This window comes from Prosopis cineraria, unplaced genomic scaffold (genome assembly GCF_029017545.1).
Source record: "Prosopis cineraria cultivar Desert tree isolate PC_DT_omini unplaced genomic scaffold, ASM2901754v1 PC1526, whole genome shotgun sequence".
Classification (NCBI taxonomy): Eukaryota; Viridiplantae; Streptophyta; class Magnoliopsida; order Fabales; family Fabaceae; genus Prosopis; species Prosopis cineraria.
In genome coordinates, this window is record NW_026556851.1 from 6,113 (window position 1) to 15,392 (window position 9,280).

General features: G+C 26.3%; 1 long non-coding RNA gene across 1 annotated transcript; it reads right to left on the reverse strand.

Moving 5' to 3' along the window:
• Positions 1-7,189: 7,189 nt before the first annotated feature.
• LOC129300308 (uncharacterized) lies at positions 7,190-8,891 on the reverse strand. Its single transcript, XR_008590736.1, has 2 exons — positions 8,605-8,891; positions 7,190-7,453 (listed from the first exon to the last, which is right to left on the reverse strand). It is a non-coding gene; the product is annotated as an uncharacterized LOC129300308 (long non-coding RNA).
• Between the last annotated feature and the right edge of the window lie 389 nt (positions 8,892-9,280).

The window sequence follows — 9,280 nt, forward strand, 5'->3', positions numbered from 1 at the left end:
AAAATATAGAGTATTTTGACAAAAATGAGGTTTTAATGAAGATGTTTTTTGAAAATTACCCTTCTTATTATGTTGTTTTACAAGTGGCTGGAGCATTAAATCAAGAGGTATTTAAGAAAGTTTGTATTCTTATTTTAAAAAATAAAATTACAAAATATATTTAATAAACGTTGTTAATATAGTTTTGTATAAAAGATGACGTTGCGACAGGAAAATGATTATTTTATTTCTATCGTACGGAGGACTTTTCCAGGATATAGCTTAACACATGTTTTTGTACTTTTGTCAAAAATGTATTTCATGCATAACTTTAAGGGCTTAGGGTAATGAGAAACAACGCAACTGACCCTAACCCAACAATCACATGAATCTAAACGGAAAACAAAAACAAAACAAAACAAAACAGTGGCATTTGCTAGAAACGATTAATAATTATATAAATCTATTTTCTATTGTAAATAGCGTGGAATGGTTACTGTAGTTCTACCGACCTATTTTTTTATAGTAATTTTTTAATTATTATATAGTAAATAAAAAACAAAGGATTATAAATATTTTATGATAGAAAAAGGTTGGCTTGGGATTCAATAGAAAAATGAGCGGTCAATATTAAACCAACGCTAAAAAATATTCCTTCAAATTACGATATAAAATATCTTTTAAAAATTTATTTAATTTAAAATATAAGATGTTAATAATTTTTATAATTATTTTTTAATTAAATCCCTACTTCATCTATTATATTTCTTAAAAAATAATTATTAAAATTTTAATTGTCATTATAAGGCATTTATAAAAAATATTTAATAAAGATATAATTAAAAAGATACATTATTTTTTCAAAAGATTAAGGTTTTAAATAACTTTTTTGGCATCATAATGTACAAATCTTCATTCTAATGTCATTCAAACCCGAGCTGATTTTTGTACTATTACCAATGAGAGTTAATACATGTGCATCGCACGGGTATAACGATCAATAATTATATAAATTAATTCGAAATCTGATTAAAATTTAATAATTGAAATTAAATAATATACATGGTTGTCAATGCAGGAAATTGTATGGTCCAATAAATTCTACTGACATCTGATGACGGTGAGGAGCTGAAACAAACAATTTGCATTTTTTTTAGAACGACACGTGTCCAGCTGGACAAGTGTCAGTATGGGATGAACCTACTGAATATGCATAGTGAAGCTGCTGTGACGATCAATTCAATTCAGTAGGTACATCACACTAATAACTCGTTTTTAAATAGGGAGTAGGGCGCTAAATTTCAAAGAAACAATTAATTCAATTTAAATCTTAATCAATTTCAGAATTCAAGAAAAGTCCCATCTGTTTTTTTCCCCGATAAAATTAATTAAAATATGCTTAAGTTAAATATGTAATTAAATTTTAAAACAAAGTTGCCATTTATTAGTTTAAAGTTATAAAATTGAGAGTTAAATTTATAAATTTTTAGGATTGTTAAAATAATGAATTTATTATTTTTAAAGTTTAAATATTAACATCTATGTTCTTTTTTAAAATTTAAAAAATAAATTATAAATTTAATGGATTGAAGTTGTAAAATTGGGTGTCAAACTTGCAAATTATGTTTCTCTTTAAAATTAAAAAAATAAATTATAAATTCACCACAATAAAATTATAAAATTAAGATGCAGAGTTGCATGTCCCCATATCATTTGGAATAATAACAAAATGTCACTTAAAGATTAAGAGACTTATTTGGTATTATGAAATTGCTTGGGGCTACTAAAAATGTGAGGGAAAAATAAAGAAGAAAACAAATTTTATCATGTTTTAATAAGGAAGGAGAAGTGAGGAGAAAGAAAATTATGAGAGAAAATAACGTGCGGATGCATCACATTTTATTTTCAAATCTTCTCTCGGTGTGGAGAGATTTTAGGAAGAAATTTGTTGTTATACGTGTGCACCCTTCTTTCTTTCTTCGAATTTTTCGTTTTCAATATTTCACGTTGTTACTGCGGCAGCCATTGTCCACCTCTCTCTCCCTGTACAAAAACATGCATACCCCGTGCCCTTCCTCTTCTTCTTCGACACATTGCAAGTATCTCACCAGAGCTACACTTGACGTACAGATGGAGTGTGTTTAATTTAAATTAATTGTCCCCATTTAATATTTTAGATATACAAATAATAAATTTATACTAAATTTTTTGGTTTTAAATATTCTAATGAAGTTAAATTTTAATGAGATTTTTCCTTCAATTTATTTTTGGGAAAACAATTATATGAAATATGATATGCTTTGATATAAGGATATATAGTCATTATATATTTGCTCATTTTCTTTTCTTTCTATTTTTTCCTATTCATTCAAACAAAAGAAGGGTTTGATCCCACAACCTCTCCTACAAAGTGAAGAAGTAGGCAACATTGATACCATTGATCTGATTAGCTCTAGGTCCCTTCATAAGCAGTATTATAAGAATCTAAAACACTAAAACATAAAAGTATAGAGACCTAAAATATTAAAAAAAGTGCAGAGATATATAGCAAAATTCAAGCAAAGTGTAAAAATTCAAAGTTATATTTTTTCTTATTTTTTTATTATTTTAAAAACTGATGTTTTGTAGAACATATTCTAAAACCAAAAAAATAATAAAAATAGTTATTTTTTGTAGGGTTATTCATGGGACGGGATGGACCGAAACACCCCCGTCTTGTGTCCCATCCCAAAAAATAATCGGGATTGAATTTTAGACCCTGTCTCGTCCCGTCCCAAAAGTCATCCAATCCCGTTAGGAGTTAGGATGGGACAGGACCGAGACACCCTCGTCTCGTGCCCTATTCTGAAAAAATAATCAAAATTGAATTTTAATCTCGTATCCCGTTCCATCCTGAAAGTCATCTAGTCCTATTAGGAGTCAGGATGAGATCGGGACAAGATAGAAACATCCCGCCGTCCCGATAAATGAGATAATATTGAAGACAAATCTAGAAAATAACATTTATTAAAACTTTAAATCATATAGTTTATTAAGTTTAAAATCAAAACAATATAAGTACATAAATCACAACAATTTAAAGTCAATTATTAAATTATATTAATCATAACTACACATTATAATGGCAAATACAAGTGACCTTTATGCTATAAGAGTAGCAACAATAGGCAAGTTAAGTACAATATTAAATCATTGTTCTTCTACTTTAGTGAAAATGTATTAAGCTAATTACTCTTCTGAAAATAAAATAATTTCTTACTTTATAAATAAAAGTTATTAAACAGATAGATATAAGAAATTACATTAATATAATTAATATATTATAAAGAAAGATATCGCTATGTTTACTCCACGTCATTAAAATTATCAACATAAAAAAACTTTAGTTTTAAATAAGAATTGCCAGTATTGAAATTATAATTAATATAATTAATATAAGTTTAAATTATATTATTATAATTAATATATTTAAAATAAAAAATAATATATATAATATTCGGGACGGGGCAGGACATCCTGATAGTAATTCTGTGTCTCATCCCGTCTCGAATTTCTTTTTTATCCTGTCTCGTAAAGTCTCGTCTCAATTATTTTCGGGCCAGGACAAGACCTGTCTCGATATGATCAAGACGAAATCGAATCAATCGAGATGGGTTCAAGTCGAACACTCCTAATTTTTTATATTCTCTTTTATTTTTTAGAACAAAAATAAGAGAACACTTAAAAGATATTTTTATTTTTTCTATTCTCTAAAATAATATTTAATTTTTTTATTCTCCAAAACACTTTCTAAAACATATTACTAAACAAATTTTTTTATTTTTTATTTTGAAAAAAAAATTGTTCACAAAACATATTGCCAAAGAAGCCCATAATGGCTCTAAATATTTTCTCTGCCTCTTTTAAAAAAATTACAATTGCCCCCATCTTTCAAAATAAAAAATTCATTTATTCCCTTAAAAAGTTTGACTCATCCTCGTCAAAAGTTTGTTAACTAAAATCTTTTATATATATATATATTGTTATAATATTAAACTTTAATAGTTTAAGAATAGAGAAATTAGTCATTTCAAAAATAAAATTTTAAATTGTTTCCCTACTCTATAAAAGAAATAAATAAATTAAAATTAATAAAAATAAAACTCACATGCCTGGCTATTTAGTATTTAATTTCAATAAATGTTTTCCTCTAATATAATTTTATAAATATTTAGAATTATTTTTAGAAAAATAATTATTTAACTTGAGTAAATATTTTGCCAGGGCGGTCGCTGGTTGGAAATTAATTACGAAAAAAAACGTTGGATCAAGTCAATAAAGTTTAACATTTTTCAATGAAGAAAATAAAGGTTAATGAACATCTTAAACTTTAAATTATTACGTAAATAATATTTTAGATTTTAAATTTCTTTTAAATACGTAAAAACTCTCCTCAATTTTTAAATTTTGAATGCCTAAAACATTACTGTTAAATCAGAGAAAATGATAGTTACTTTTATATTTGTGGAGTCCAGTCAAATATTGATATAACACTCATTTTAACTCTTAAAAATAACAGTCATCTTCTTCAATTTAACAATAAAATTTCAGATGGTTGAAATTTAAAAATTAAAAAAAGTTTTTATATATTTTAAAAGCTTAATATTTTGGATTCTATTTGCACAATTTATCATGACACGATGTGCAACGCTGAGATTCGTAGTCCCAGGTTCCGCCAAATATCTCTTTGCTTTAGTCATTCTCGATCCAATCCATTCGCTCCAATTTTTTTGACCTTAAAAAAAAAACACTAATAAAAAATTAAATATAATTTAAAATTTTAATTTCTTAAAAATATAAAATATTTTAAAATATTTTTCATTAATGAACCACTATTATGAAAATATTTAAATAAAATAATAGGATAATATGTAAGTCATGAATGTGTGTCCCCAGGAGAGGGCCAAGTTATAAGCCTAGGACTAAATACCTTATTTATTTATTTATTGTGCTTTTTTTTAATTCTCAGATCAGTGTTTTTTAAAGTTCAATTTATTGTGGCATGTAAAAGGATAAATACTTCCATTTTTAATCTATATTTTTAACTATGTACGCAACTTCTCATACGTACTCGTTTATTGTGTGCTCTAAATTTTACAACATACTTTCTTCGTTTAAAAATATAAAATATTTTAATCTTTTAAAGTATAATCATTTTTTAAATGTCTCTATTAATAATGATTTTATATTTATTGTAGTGTGTTTAATAAAGATAAATATAAAAAGATAGAATTAGTTAAAAAATAAATAATTATTTATTGAGAAATAAGACTTAATTAAAAATATTTTATATTTTTGAAAGGAGGAGGTATGTTATATATGCAAAAATTATTTTTTTCCCCTTAATGACACGTTCTTATTAATGCTGTTGCCTCCTAGCTAAAGTTGACGGGCATTTTTATTGCTTAGGTTTGGACAACAGAGTCGGTCCAAAAAAGAAACCATGGAAATCAACGCCTGCTGTAGCTAGCATATAAGATAAGATCCTCTAACGTAATCACTTTTGTCCATGCCTCAAACAGATAAACAAACACAACGACAAAAGTAACGGCATCATTCGATAACCTATGAAGTAGCTATGAATCTTCCACAATCCATATCGCCGTCAAACTTGACAACAACAAATTAAAATACAAGGTTAAGATTTAAATTTACCCATATATTTATTTTTTAAAAACATTGAGTACTATATATTTTTAAATAAAATAATTTTATTTTTAAATTATTTTTTAAAAGAAAATTTTTTTTGTTAATCAACTGTTAATTTTTTTCATTTTCTATTGATGTGGCATGTCTCTGAAACTCTATTCAATGGCAAACACAAGATCCTGACTCCTGAGTCAGTGGGGGCATAAATTATATAAAATGTAAAAATAATTAAGAAATAAAAATTTAATATATAGAATAAATATTTACATACCTTACAAGTTTTCTCTATATGGCTTCATGTTTTGAAACTGTTGAATGATCAGTTCATTATCAATACTATTAAACCATAGGTTTTTCATTCGATTATGCAACCGATTTTTCACAAACTTAGCAAAAAAAAAAACTCTTTCTACAATTACTGTGACAACAGGCAATATCATTGCTACCTTTGATTATTTTCTCACACTTAACCTCATTCTCACACCATTCACTTTGTTTCTTGTCTCAAATTCTATTTTCTAGCAAAGAGTCTCTCTATCTTCCTGTCTTTTGGTCTTATTTTAGTTTTTGTATGTTTTAAAATTTTAGATTTCATTTTTATTAAGGTTATTTATTATTTAGTTTTACTTTAGATTTGTAAAATATTAAAAATAAAAATAAAAATTATATTCCTATAAACGTAATCTTGTAACGGGCGTCCTAAATTAGAACTTAATCATCATACTAACCATGGTTAATCAATGACTAACCCAAATGGATTATACAACACGAGATTAACCTAAATGAATTCTTAATATGCATTTATTTTTCACAAACTATTTAATATAAAGGAATCCCAAGTCTTTAAAATATTTTAAGAACTCATATCATTCAATTAAATATATGCGGAAGCATGATAATAACTATTTTTACTTGCACAAATATTTTGACCTATTAATATAATACAAGCATCAAAACACAATCTTAAGAGTCCAAAATACCTTTCCATCCTACACAAAACCCATAGTGCAAATGGATCAAGAATATATTATCCTAATTGGCAATATCATAAACTAAATACACATATCAACATAAAAGGAGAGAGGCCTACAGAAGTGATTATTATCACTTGGCCTAATGCTCCTTTCCTCTGTTCTTCTCAGATGAGCTAGCTCCTGTAATATGTTAAAAGAGAGGAGTGAGTACAACCACTCAGTAACCAAGGTATATCTAAGTTATACAAATGCATGATAATTAATTGTAACACACCAAATTTTTTTTTTAATAATTTAACTCAACCATAGTTGGGTTACAGCCACCCAACACATTTTTATATCAATAATTTCGATATAAAATATTTTCTAATTGGCTTCAACTCACACACTATAACATTTCAGATAAATTTTTACCTCCCACATGCCATTAGGCTAAATCACATTTGTCCATCCTTATACTCCCAACAAGTAAACTAAATCACATTTGTCCATCCTTATACTCCCAACAAGTAAAATAAGCAATTTAGTCAATTTTCAACACAAGCCAGTTATTTGGCCTTATAATCATGCCATTTTAACCAATCCAAAGTAAACCAAATATTAAAATTACAGTCATCCAAATTGTACCAAAAATAGAAATAGTTTGAAAGACATGATTACATTTATATATTCATATAATTGACAATAAACAAAAAGCCCTAATATTGGCAATATAACACATTATAAATCATAAATTAAATACCCAAAAGAGACAGTGGATCTATACCACTAAGCCTCTGGGACTCCTCCACGTGTCACTCGTGGCTCTTCTCCTGAAAATTGTTAACCACATAATGAGACTCAAAAGTCCCAGTAACCAAAGCCAATTTATGATAGTGTATACAAACAGTTAAGTGTGTGCTTACTAAGTGAGAATTAAAAATAATATAATTCTAACAAGTATAAGAAATATTATAATAAACACAAACAACCATCCTTATATCCCTCCATTAACCTCGAGCCGTAGCCCTCACTCGGTACTAAATTACCCGGCCAAAGGTAGATTAGCCCGAGCCCTTACAAACCACCTATTGAACTCCAATAGGGGCGTACCACGTGGCACATAAATACAACAATAATAGCAAGTCTCCCAACACCTCCCACAATAATTAAACAAATTCATAATAATATTGCACAATTATACAATATTACAAAATTCATAATTTTCTCAATAATCACCCAATTAACAAGAAGTAACACTAATCACAAATTAAAAGCATGGTTACCTTGTGGCTTTTTCAATAAATTATTCCTTAAAATTTCTCTCTCACCACAATCTTCACCAGTAATACAATCTACAAATAACATATTATTTATAAATATTAGTTTCAATTTTTGAAACTAATAAAATAATTCTAATAATAGAATTAAAAATATAACATAATTCTTAATCTCAATCTTAATACAAATCTATAGTTAATACTATTAAGTATAATTTTTAACTCCTCTTTTAATTATCAATAAACATTGATAATCTAAAAATCAAATTTTAAACTAATTTCTATTATCAAAATTTTCTTTTTATTTTATAAATTCGTACCTAAAATACCCAAAAATTAAAAATTAAGTCTCTAGCTTAGAATCATAATCCTATAACCATAATAATTCATTTCTCATCCCAAATAATCATCTAAACCTCAATAAATCAACATATATTTTCAGATCTAGTTTAGAATTTGATCCATAAGCCATAAATTCAAAGATCATTAACAAATTTATACTCTATAACATTTATTATACTACTGACAACCTCAAAAACCATATTTATTCAACATAAATTCATCCCTCTTTCAGATCTTAAATTTTCTACCACTACAAACTCAGAAACTAAAGAAGAAGGATGACTAAGAAAAATTTTTAGAACACTTACTTAGTCTTGAAAAGCTTAAAATCACACCCTAAATATCCTATTAAAAACTCTTACCTTAAAACCCAGCACCGGTGAATTTGGCTCACAGATGCTCTCTCTGCCGAAGCTCACGCACGAAAGAAGGAATGAAGAAATGAAGGAACAGGTGAGTTTTTATAAAAATTCAGTGGGTCCCACATTTTTTTTAATTATTTTCTCTCTCTTCTTCTTCTTTTCTTTTTATTATTATTTTATTATTGTTACTGTTGAGGCGGCGGACGAAGCAAATTCGTTTTCTTCTTCTTCTTCCTTTCTTTTCCTTTCTTTCTTTTTATTATTATAATAATAATAATTTAATAATATTTTATTTTTTTATTTATTATTATTATTATTATTTTATTATTTTTTTATTTTTATTATTTTTATTTATTTTTTTTTTCATACCTTTTTTTTATAATAATAATTTAATAATACTTTTCAAAATTTTTATTAACCCAAATTAACTATTAAAATTTAAATTGGGATGTTACATTAATCATGAATGCAAGTGACTAATAAATTTATTAAGGTGACCATTCAAATAATCACATTAATAATATGTTAATCACATTAACATTTAACTCATGTGAATAATTTCAAGAATAAAGTCAAGTATAAAATTTGCACAAATAGCCACATATACATTATTCGCATAATTACTACATGTTCTCATTTCTAAAATTATAATCATATTCTCAACATAGCCATCAAT